Source organism: Aquarana catesbeiana, linkage group LG07, assembly GCF_042186555.1.
Source record: "Aquarana catesbeiana isolate 2022-GZ linkage group LG07, ASM4218655v1, whole genome shotgun sequence".
NCBI classification, from domain to species: Eukaryota; Metazoa; Chordata; class Amphibia; order Anura; family Ranidae; genus Aquarana; species Aquarana catesbeiana.
Genome location: NC_133330.1, coordinates 136,253,156 through 136,266,345, shown reverse-complemented (window position 1 = coordinate 136,266,345; position 13,190 = coordinate 136,253,156).

Here is a 13,190-nt window from a genome sequence, read left to right as displayed (position 1 = left end):
TATATCGCAGAGGCAGAACGACTGCTGTCTGACCAGGCCACCTACACAAAACTTCCAAAAGACCCCACTAATAACTTTGTCATAGAAGCAGACCTTTTGAACTCGACTGCTCTATCCGACAATGTCATTTCTAAAATTGAGAGTTCCTTTTTTCACAAACCCTTTTATTCCATTCCATAATTTTATCATTTACCCAAAATACATAAACCCCCCCCCCCGGTAGGCCAATTGTGGCCTCTATGGACAGTATCACCAGAGGTTTCAGCCAATATGTAAATCGTTATCTACAACCGATTGTCCTCCAACTCCAGTCCTATATCCGAGATGGGACACATCTTCTGGAACTCCTCTCACCCTACACTTGGGAACCCTCTTACGCCTGGTTATTGCTAGACGTCAGTTCACTATACACCTCTATTCCCCACAATTTTGGCATTATGGCTCTCGAACATTTCCTTTCCACAGATCCACTCATTAACCCCTGCCAGGCCACCTTCATAATAGAAGCTACCAAGTTCTGCTTAACACATAACTATTTCACATTCAATGGAGACTTCTATTTACAGCTACAAGGCACGGCGATGGGGGCCAACTTTGCCCCCTCGTACGCGAACCTAGCCATGGGGTTCTGGGAAAATCAGTACATTTACCAAAGTAACTTTTTTTCCGCCAACATCATTTTTTTTGGCCGATATATTGATGATATTATCATTATTTGGGATGGTCCTTTAGATCTTATCCATCCATTCATTGCACATTGCAATAATAACACCTATGGATTATCTTTTACACACGAAAGTGATCAGATCTCCTTAGCTTTTCTGGATTTGGAACTTCAACCTGACGACCATGTCATATATGCCAGAAATTATACTAAGCCCACCAGTGGCAACTCATATCTTCATTACAAAAGCTGTCATTACCCACCATGGATCAAAAATATTCCCAAAGGTCAATTTTGTCGACTCAGACAGAATTGCACTAGGGATATTGACTATATCGAATCCAGTGTACACAACAAAAACACATTTTCTGAGAAGGAATGCCCTGCAGGTATAGTAGAAAAAGCTTATGAACTATATTTCCATAGGAAACCCTCATGCCCTAATCCGCCTTCTACAGACTGTCCCATCCGATTCATCACAACTTTTCATTCTCAACATAAAAAGATGGAGAGGATCCTGCTGAAACATTGGGACATTCTTCAGCAGGACCCTCACCTCAAATCTATCCTCCCCACACACCCACGTGTCACTTACCGCAGGGCTCCAAACCTTAAGAACAAAATTGCTCCTAGCAAATTGAAAACCACCCCTACCTTCCCGCCCATCACTCTGCTCATTCCTCTGGTAGGGATGTACCAATGCCGCAAGAAACTTTGCAAAACGTGCCATTTTGTTCAGCACGGTCAAAAATCTTTCTCCACCAAAGGCCACACTTATTTTCTGAAAGATTTTTTCAATTGTTCATCGGATCATGTGGTATATGGTCTGACCTGCCCCTGTGGCCTCATATATGTTGGCCGCACCATTCGGCTCCTCAGACAGCGTTTTGGGGAGCATAGGAGGTACATTGAGGGTGGTACAGACCCCCACAGTGTGCCCAGACATTTTGCCACAGTTCACAAGGGTTCCAATCTGGGGTTATCTGTTTGGGTTATAGAACAGATCCCTAGATCTCTCTCGCCTGCCGAAAGGTTCAAGAAAATGTGCGCAAGGGACACCTATTGGATCTATCGTCTGGATGTCCTCTCACCTGGAGGTATCAATGAGTGCATTGAAACATCTGCCATTCTGTGATGCCTGCGCGCATATATTTGCTTATGTGTGTGTTTTTTTTCATGATCATATCACCAGTGTATCATGTTATATCAGTTTGCACATGGAGTGTGTACACATGTCCTTTCTTCTTTCTTTTTTCTTTCCCTACCCCTCCTCATTTCTTCTCACCTCCCCTTCCCCCCTTCCCCCCTTCCCCCTCCCCCCTTTTTTCCTATTTCCATAACCCCCCCATTTTTTGTTTCCCCCCCTCCCGTTTCTTTCTCCCCCCCCATTTCTTTCTTCCCCCCCTCTTTTCCCTCCTTTTCAAAATGACTGTTCTCCCATATCCCATATATTACATAATTTTAGAGGGATAGTCACTATAGTCTCTTTCTGGACTATACCATATATTATACTCTACATCCCATTACATTCCTTTTTTTTTTTCTCACATGTCCTTCATTGCTGACGCTACTCCATACAGCTTCCTCTCGTGACCACTCCCCCCTACTCCATACAGCTTCTTCTCATGACCACTCCCCTCACTTCCTCCCATATTCTCTGCATTAGTCCCATAGTAACTAGCTTGACAAAGGAGTGCAGCCGTCATGCCATTCACGGCTTGCTGACTCAGGAAACGCGTTGCATGTGTGTGATGTCACCGCCCCTCGCCTGGATTGCTGTTTGCCTTCCAAGTCTCATTCTGGTATTCCTCCATCATTGCCGGCCGGTGGACACAGTGCATCTGAAAGCCCAGTCTGATTACACATCCATGGCAGGGATGATCGACCTCACGGACCCCTCCAGTTACATCTGGGACTCTCATATGCCTTTTTAACTCAACACAAATGTGAGTGCAATCTCTGTTGCTGCTCTTTTTATTAAAATAGTTTTTAAGTCTGCTTTTTGGGAATATGGTTTCCATACCCATTGGAAGGCTGCCGTGAATGTGGGCTTCATACCTCATCATCGACTTTATGCACACCATCATGGACTACTTTTCTCTTTTCTTATCCCTTGTTCCAGTTCATCATTTATTTGCATAATATTGTCATTTATGTGGATTATTGCTTTTAACCTTTGCTTTTAACCTTTGCTATATTGATTTAGAATCCCTCCTTAGGGATGACACTCTTTGTAAACCATTATCCACAATTTACAAAGTGTTGCAATCCTCTATTTATACAGGCCTTGAAACCATGCACAACTTATGGCAGGCAGAGGATCAGGAACTAGAAACTGAAGATTGGGAGGATATGTGGGAGTACCCATTTCTATATCTCATAGCATCCAGAGACAGATTGATTCAATTCAAAATACTACACAGAAGTTATTTCACACCACAAAAACTGCATCGGATTTACCTTACTACCCCCTCTTGCTGTTGGAGATGCCCTAGCGACCCTGTGGGCTTTATCATTGTATTCTGGGAATGCCCTCAGATTTATTCTTACTGGCAAGAGGTGACCTCATTTCTAACTACTTTGACAACAATACCTGTCCCATTAAAAGTCGGGGTATGTCAATTAGGGTAAGTTGACTGTCTGGCTTTTGCCAGGGCCACCGCCACCCTATTGGGTATCCTGTTATATTATGCCAGAAAGGCTATTGTACTCAAATGGAAGTCAGACAGGCCCACTACCTTATCCTTTTGGAAACACCTAGTTAACTCAGTTGTTCCTCTTTATAAGGCAACTTACTTTCCCGGGGCTGCTCCAAAAAATTCAAGAAGGTTTGGGACTTTTTGATAAATTCAGAATCCACTGTTGATGATCAAACTACTCATACCTAGACTCCATGTTTATAGCTGATATTTGCTGAACACTATAACTTTAGTAGATATAAGAGTGGGTGTGATATTAATAACACTATTATGGATTGTCCTGGCACATCAGGAGGAGCACAAAGCTGCTAGGTCTTATTAGTCCTGTGGTTTGTTCCTTTTACTATAGGACCCTGAGCAACAATTGTTAGTTGTTATGTTAGTCAGGTTGTACACTGTTATTTTATAAGTGTTTGTATACCTGATAGCCAGGGTATGCCCCAAGGCTATGTTTTGTACTACACCTTCGAAAACTCTTCAATAAAAAGAAGTTAAAAAAAAAAATGTAAGGGTCCCAATACTGAACCTTGGGGTACACTACTGATAACCTTAGACCATTCAGATTATGAATAATTAACCCCTACTCTCTGAATTCGGTCTTTTAGACAGTTTTCTATCCATTTACAAACTGATTTTTCCGGGCCCGTAGACTTTACCTTACACAGTAGTGTGTGGGGAACTGTGTCAAACCCTTTTTCAAAATCCAAGTATACCTTGTCCACAGCCACCCCTCTGTCCAGGATTTTACTTACCTCATAAAAATAAATTAGAATTGTTTGACAACTTCTGCCTTTTATGAATCCATGCTGTCTGTTGCTTAAACTTTTTTTTTCCCAGCAAGAACTCTATGTGGTCTTTTGTGAAACTCTCAAGTATCTTCCCAACTAAAAAGTTAAACTAACAGGTCTATGGTTACTTGGTGAAGACTTGGATCCCTTTTTAAGAGCCCTTTTACACCGAGCCGCCCATAGTGTCGGCGGTAAAACGTTTTACCGTCGGATTAGCGGCGCATTTCGGCCGCTAGCGGGGCGCTTTTACCCCCCGCTAGTGGCCGAGAAAGGGTTAAAACCGCCCACAATGCGCCGCAATAGCGGCGTTTTGCCGGCGGTATCCCAGCGCTGCCCCATTGATTTCAATGGGGAGCAGCAGTGGAGGAGCGGTAAACACACCGCTCCTTCAGCGCTCCAAAGAAGCTGCTGACAGGACTTTTCCTGACGTCCTGCCAGCGCGGCGCTCTGGTGTGAAAGCCCTCGGGCTTTCACACTGGAGACAATGCTGCAGCTGTTTGAGGGCGGATTGCAGGCGCTATTTTTAACGCTATAGCGCCTGCAAAATGCCCTCGGTGTGAAAGGGGTCTAAATATAGGCACCACATTGGTCTCACGCCAATGTATCTAGTGGTACTATTTCAGTCATTAAAGAGTCTCTCTAAAAATTAGTAACAATGGCTTTGAAATGACAGAGCTTAATTCTTTTCCGTGTGTGAATGTAATCTGGTCCAGGTGCTTTATTCACCTTTATTCTGTCTAAATATTTCTGGACCATATCAATTTTGAGCCATTATGGACATGAGCTCCCCCATGCTCTTTTGTAAACATAGAGCTGAAGAAGGTATTTAATAAGGCCCCTTTCACGCGGACGGATAGAATGGTGCTTTTGGCTGCGGATTTTCTAGTTTTCTACCGCAGCTAAAAGCACACAATGCGGTTTTGTGCGGATAGAAAAAATAGAATTGACTGCGTCCAGGAGCGATTTAGCGCAGCTATCCGCACATAACCGCAGTGCACTGTGTCAGCTGCGGATAGCAGCGCTGAGCTAGCTCACTCATCAGGAAAGGAAAAAAATGTTTTTTCCTTTCCCAATGACCAGCACGGGGATCCGACTTGGATCCCCGCCAATGCCAGGCACTGTCTGGTATGAATCTTAAGGGGGAACTCCGCGCCAAATTTTAAATTAAAAAACGGCATGAGTTCCCCTCCAAGAGCATACCAGGCCCTTAGGTCTGGTATGGATGCCAAGGGGCACCCCCTACGCCAAAAAAACGGCATGGGGGTCCCCCCAAAATCCATACCAGACCCTTATCCGAGCACGCAGCCCGGTCGGTCAGGAAAGGGGGTGGGGACGAGCGAGCACCCCCCTCCTGAACCGTACCAGGCCGCATGCCCTCAACATGGGGGGTTGGTGCTTTGGGGCAAGGGGGGGCGCCCTGCAGGCCCCCCCACCCCAAAGCACCACGTCCCCATGTTGATGAGGACAAGGGCCTCTTCCCGACAACCTTGGCCGTTGGTTGTCGGGGTCTGTGGGCGGGGGGGCTTATCGGAATCCGGGAGCCCCCTTTAATAAGGGGGCCCCCAGATCCCGGCCCCATTATTGTCAGGAAGAGGCCCTTGTCCTCATCAACATGGGGACGAGGTGCTTTGGGGTGGGGGGGCCCTCAAACCCCCCCAAGCCCCAAAGCACCAACCCCCCATGTTGAGGGCATGCGGCCTGGTACGGTTCAGGAGGGGGGCGCTCGCTTGTCCCCACCCCCTTTCCTGACCGACCAGGCTGTGTGAATGAATGAATGATTTGTATAGCGCTGCACATGCGAACTGAATCGCCTCAAGGCGCTAGATCTCTCCTGTGTTGTCCAGCTCCTTAGAAGAGGTAGGTCTTGACTTTCTTCCTGAAGGCCTGATGGTTTTCTTCCATGCGGATGTGAGTAGGTAGAGCGTTCCATAACCATGGTCCTTGGACTGCGAATCTTCGTTCTCCTTTTGTTTTGTAGCGGGTTTTTGGAATAAGCAGGAGGTTTTGGTTTGAAGATCGAACACTGCGATTGGGTGTATAGTGCTCGGATAAGGGTTTGGTATGGATCCTGGGGGGACCTCCACGCCGTTTTTTCGGCATACGGGGTTGCCCCTTGGAATCCTTACTAGACTGAAGGGCCTGATATGCTCTTGGAGGGGAACCCATGCCGTTTTTTTTAATTTAAAATTTGGCATGGAGTTCCCCCTCAAGATTCATACCAAACACAAGGCCTGGTATTGGCGGGGATCCAAGTTGGATCCCCGTTCAATATGAGTCAGTACCCTGTCGGGTTGCTATGGAAATGGCAAACCGCAGCTAAACGCAACCACAGCTAATCGCACTGTACAAATTCAGCTGATTGCAGAGCCTGGTGTCTTGAATTTCACAGAAAAAAAACATGCTTTTAACTGCGGCAGAATAGCCGTCCGTGTGAAAGGCGCCTAAATGTGTCTTTTCTTTGTCCCCAGTCACCCACTCCTAGATTATTTTGTAAAGGGCCTACATGCTGAGACCTGACCTTTTTACTATTAATATATTTGAAGAATTTTTTGGGGTTTGGCCTACTATCTTTTGTAATCTGTCGTTCGGTTTGAATTTTTGCAGCCTTGATTTCCTTTTTACATATTCTGTTATATTCTTTATAACATTTAAACGATGTTCCTTCATTTTTATATTTTTTTAAAAGCTTTTTTTCTATTATTTATAGCTTTTTTAACTGTGAGTCCTGTAGGTTTTATTTTTAGCCTTTTAAACTTATTGCCCATGGGAATATATTTTGCAGTGTGTTCGCATACAGTCTTTTTGCAGAATTACCATTTCTGTTCTGTGTTCATTAATGCCAATATTCCCTCCCAGTCTTTAAGAGCAGCCCTCATCCTTGGAAAATGTGCTCTTAAAGTCAAGCGTTTTTATATTTCCAGTATGTGCTTGTTGCCAGGGCAGCCATCAGAAATTTTGGGGCCCCTTACACAGCTTTAGGTCTGGGCCCCCCTGGGCCTGACCACAAACATTCCTCAAGGCCACTGTCTGTCCCACAAAATCCACCCACTGGCCATCCCACCAACTCCTTCAGTGCACCCACTTTTATTTTAATAATCTTACGACCCAATATATCCTCTATCCCATGTCCTCTTCCTCCTCCACTCCCATATCCTTCATCCCATGTTCTCCTCCATCCCATGTGCTCCTCTTGCTCTTTCAGTCCCTTCTCCCCCATCCCATGTCCTCTTCTTCCTCCACTCCCAAATCTGCCATCCCATGTCCTCCTTTTCCATCCCATGTGCTCCTCTTCCAGTCCCTTGTCCCAATTCCATGTCCTCCTCTTCCAGTCCCTTGTCCCCCATCCCATGTCCTTTTCCTCCTCCAGTTCCATCTCCTCCATCTCACATCATCCTCCTTTTGCAGTCCCATCTTCGCCATCCCATGTCCTCCTCTTCCTTCATTCTAGGTTCTCCTACCCCATCCCATGTCATCCTTCTCCAGTCTCATTTCCCCTCTATGTCGGTCCTCTCTCGCAGTGTCCTCTCTCCGTAGTCCTTCTGTGCCATCATTACAGCCCAGATCCAGTCGGTGTAATCCCTCCAGTATGTAGAGGAGTGCGGATGGTATGACAGTGGCAAAATGGGGAAGGATTTATTTTAATGGCAGTCTGCGGGGTGACCAGGGAGTGATGGGTAGATAAAGGTCTGGGTGATATTCATCAGCTGGATGTATGAATTGGTCTGTGGGGTGATGCAAGCTTGGGGGAGTAGGGGGCTGAGATGTGGTCAGATAGTTATTTTTTTTTATTATAAACATATTGTGCTTATTTATCTACTAATATACAAAAGTTACATAATACAAAATTGGTACTCAAAGAAAACATCTTCCTGTTATAAGATGTAAATGTATATTTATATAATCAAAATCCAAACCCTAGCACTGTGTACGTCCAGATTATGTGAAACTAATTTATGACAATTCATATGTTATCCAAGCTCTGAGTTTGCATCATCAGAAGTGTAAACTCACAACAAACACAGGGTTGCATTAATGGTTATAATTATAAATTACATTCACATTATGTGGACAGAGTGGTGGGAGGACGTTTGTGTGCTAGCTGGGGAGATATCTGTGACACACGCTGTCTCTACATTCTCAGTGTCTCCTTATCACTGCAACACATACAGAAACTTTTTGCAGCTTTTCTTCCAAGGAGACTTTGCTAAAGAAAAAATGAATCTCACCTCCTCCTAGTGTGAGAAGACATCCCGGGCCAGCACGGCTACAGTGAGCTCCGCACCCCCCTCCTCTCAGCACACAGCACTGGTGATCGGAGGGAGGGGGGTTGAGTCAGATCACACAGTGGGGGGGGGCAGAAAGGAGCTGTGGAGATTCTAAATACATACACACCAGCGCAGTGTATGTATTTAGAAGCAATGACACTGCTGCTGTCCCCACAGTGTCAAGTATCCCCCCCCACACTTACCCTGGGTCCCCAGTCCGCCGCTGATCAGAATGGAGGAGCCTAGACTCCATTGGATAGGTGTGCTGTTATGATAAGCAGCCGATACCTGTCAGAGTGCTTCATTGCAGCACCGTTACCGGTCCTAGGAGAATACGAAAGTGGCCAAAGAAGTGGCCCCCGCTCGGGCCCCTAGGGACGCCGGGGCCCCTTACAGGCGTATGGGCTGTACCCCCCTGATGGTGGCCCTGCGTGTTGCTTACAGCTTACATTAAATTAAATTATTGCTGTAGACCATGGTATTGTCTGAATGGATTCTCATTGTATACCATCGCAAATGGGTCCAGCATTAAAGGAACAACCAAAGTGCCGTGAGCTTAGGGCGTGGCAGAGATGTGAGCGCGAGCAGACGTATGGCACTTGAGCTCCGGATCTTGTCTGTTATACAGCCACTTATCCTGCCTTACCAGGTGATTTTTCCTTCCTCAGTGACTTCGGACATACTCCCTGACATTCCCGCGACTCTACGACCGGGTCCAGGTGGCCAATAGCAAGCAGCACAATACTTGCTCACATTTGTCTCTTCCCCGCCTTTCCTCCTTGGCCGCCATCTTGTGCACGAGGCCTCTCCCTGCCACCATGTCTGTCGGCACGCAGACATCTCCAGGACCCGAGGCTGCTGCCTCCCCATCTGGAGCACAGAGAGGCTCATGGCCAAAATGGATAGCATGGCTACAGATATTAGCCTCATCAGAAACTACATGGATAAATTCTGCTCCCGGATGACAGAGGCAGAGAGCCGCATATCAGCAGTGGAGGACACCATACATACTGATTCCCAGGAAGGCGCACCTTGCAGCTACAGGTCAGGGCTCCACAGAAAAGAGCGATTGACACCGAGAACCGCCTCTGACAGAATAATATTCAGATCCTGGGCTTGCCAGAGCATGCTGAGGAGAACAAGCCTGCTGAATTTGCTGAGCAATTGATGGTCTCCCTGTTTAATCTTAGTAATATGCCATCCACCTATACACATTGGGTTCTGCCGACCCCCCCCTCCTCCGGGAGCCCACCCGTGGCTTTTAAACTACAGGGATCGTGATCACATACTGGCTGCTGCTCGGGTGACCCCTGAATTGAAATTTGAAAACACCAAACTTGTCTTCTTTCCCGATTATTCGCAAGAAATTCAGCAACACCACAGGCTGTTCACTGCAGTTCATAGGAGGCTCCGGGAGAAGAGCATAAGGTTTAGCTTACTCTATCCCAGCAGGATGAGGATCATGGATGGTGATCAGGCTCGTTTCTTTGATACCCCAGTGTCAGAGTGGCTTGACACACACTGAAACTGGTATGTTATCTCGGCCCTGAGCTGGGGCTGTAGCTCTGGATTTCCACCTGGTTCCCTATGTCAATTGTCCGCAGCATCTTCGCACCCTGTTTATCCTGACTGTTCACAAGTTTGTGTTGTTTTTCTCTCCCTGTTGCGGGTCAAGTCATGCTCACTTTTGCTTGCTATTTGCCTTTCACCCTATCCTTTACCATCACCCACATAAGATACTTATGTCGTTGTACACCCTTTTTTTTGGAGCTCCATCTGCTTTGACTGTTTTTCTTCTGACTGTATTGGATATAAACTGTACACGGTACTCCTGCTTCTACTATGAGACTTGGCTGTGACTGGTCTCAGATCACCCTGGACTGGTTCATCCCACCCCCCTTTTTTGTGTTTCTCTTACCCCGTTTTATATTCTGGCACTTCAGGTCTCCCATGTTAAGTTAGTGAGACCTATTCTGTGCCTTCCTGGACTCAGTTTGTTTGCTGTCACCAGCTAGTATGATTGTTATGAGTTCTAAGCTCCTATCTGCACCCTTCCTTGTTTCTGGGCGGATGTTTGATATGGGCAGGGTATGCACTTCGGTGCTGTTTGGGGAAATATTTTTTGTTTATTTGTATGTTTTTGTTTTGTGGTGCTGTCTTACATGGATGTTGCTGCTCATGAGCTGCCCTTCTAACCTGCAAACCTCTCCTCCTGTCCTCATAGTGTTATGTCTTCATTATGACTACCTTTGATGCTGTTTCCTTTACCGTTCTTTCATGGAACGTTGGGGGGCTTAACTCCACATTTAAAAGAGCTCTCTCCTCAGCTGATTCTCTTACAAGAGACTCATTTCATGGGCAGCAAGATCCTAAATCTGAAAAAAACGTGAATATAAAAAGCATTCCATGCAACATACTCCACGTTTGCTAGGAGAGTGTTGGTGCTCATACACAGGTCATTTCCCTGTCTGGTATAGGCAATCCATACGGATCCTCAGGAAAAATTTGTAGTGTTGGTTCTTACTCTATGGTCACAACGGTATGTAATTGTTGCCGTGCATGTTCCTCCCGGTTTCTCACCCACAGTTCTATATGCCATTCTGGAGAGGATTACCCCCTACTGTCCCACATAAATTCTATGTATGGGAGACATCAATGCACCTGACCTGGACAGGCCTACCCCCCCCCCCCCCCGGTGTTTTTCCACTGATCTCTATGCCTGGGCTTAGGCGGCGGGATTGACAGAGGATTGGAGGTGGAAATATCCAACTACCAGATCCTACTCCTGTTTTTCTACCTCATATAAAACTGCCTCATGCATAGATTTGGCTTTTGATAACTCCTCACTTCTCACAGATGTAATAGAGTCCTCCTATTTGCCCAGCAGTTTATCTGATCACTGCCCTCTAGCTGTTGTGTTGCGCTCCCCTGCTTCATGCAGTGCGTCTCTGTGGAGACTTGGTCCTCAATGGTTATCTCATCCAGAACTTACAAAAAAAAAATCCCACTTTTACTGGCAGAATTTTGGGAAAATAATACGGGGTCCTCCTCTCCAGAAATTACATGGGATGCCTTCAAGGCATATACCAGAGGGCAGTATATCTCCTCTATTGCTGCTGTTAGGAAAGACGTCAATCTGTATTTTTTTTCATTTTTTGTTCTTTTTTTTCATTATTATTCCCACTATTTTTCCTGTTCATTTTCATTACTCACCTCTCTTCCGTTCCTTTTCCTTGTTCCTATCATCTATCTTCTCAAGATAATGTAACTAAGACATCAGTCATATCATTTTTGTTTAAAAAAAAAAAAAAGACTTTGCCTGCCCGCAAGTACCATATTTTAAGTAAAGTATCCCTGGACATCCAGTTTTATGTCTTAATGTAATTTCACCTCCCCTAGTCTACCTACTGCTTTAATCTGAGCCCCGTGAGCAGGTGTGGTGAACCCAGGGACCTGGCAATAACAGACAGTATTGTCTATCCCTACCATCAAGGGCCATGGATGATACTGGCTGTTGCTCAGACTCTGTACCCTGTGGGGAACCCACTCTACTCGTCCACATTACACCCTTTAGGAGTATTTAGTCTTAATGGCCAACACTCTGCTCCTGTCCAGCATTTCTCCAATATCTGTACACTAACGTTCTCCTATCTCTGTTTGTATTCATGCACGACTGTCTGGAGGCCCGCCCGACCCCACCTGAAGAAGCAGTGACCACCAAGTTATTTCTTGAGATAAATGTGTCACGAATAAGACTTTCCTGGACTTTCCTTCACCATGCTGAAAAGTGCTGTCTCGCGGTCCGATCCAATCGATGCAACCATTACATGGTCTTACAAAGATACAGGACTAGATATGCCAGGATCCCGCCATCAATCTTGGTGTTCTGCTCTTCCAAGGCAGAGGGGTGATGAAACATTGCAGTACAGATACTCATGGTTTGGATGTGAAGTCTCGAAGGCACCAGGATTTCTTTGCTATCTTAAGCCTACATTGAGGAGTTCCAGCGTGTTCAAGAAAGGAAGAGGAGGCCGCAGTGGTGGTGGGGAAGGGTCGGGGCTTCTGGGCTGTTGTGGGTGGGTACAAGATCATTGAAGGAGGACATACGTTCAAGAATGAACTTCAGGGGTAAATGTGATGGAGATATTGGATATCATATTTATATCAATGAGATTCAAGTGGACCATTGCAAGGACTCCAATTTAAACTGCCTTGCCCCATAGGATGTATGTATGAGTATATATATATATATATATATATATATATCTACGTGTATATGTGTGTATCTATGTGTGGGTATATATATATTTTATATATGGGTATATGTTTCTTAATATCATGATAGAATATTGAATGTAGTTACATTGATGTGAACCCGAGAAGCCCTACAGCTGTTGATTGGATCAAAGGGTATTGGCAGACCTTAAGGCATTCATTCTTCAGGGGGCCATTAACATGCTTCCAATACACGGGTGGAAACCAGGAAAGGTCCCCAGGTGGTAATCAACTCACCAGGGGGCCATTAACATACTACTGTCGGGACTGTTTGGGCTGAGAGATCAAAGGAGGATGTTCATTAATTCATAGACTGTTAGGCACCGAGGGGGTCGCAATGTAACAGCAATGTCCGAGCATGAACTTTCAGACAGATTCAGATTTGACCAATCAAAATGTAAGGCATCTGTAAACCAATTAGCAAAGAGGATTCAAAATGTAGCCAACCAGACTTTGAGACATCTCTGACCCAATCAATATGTTGCATCTGTTGATTGGT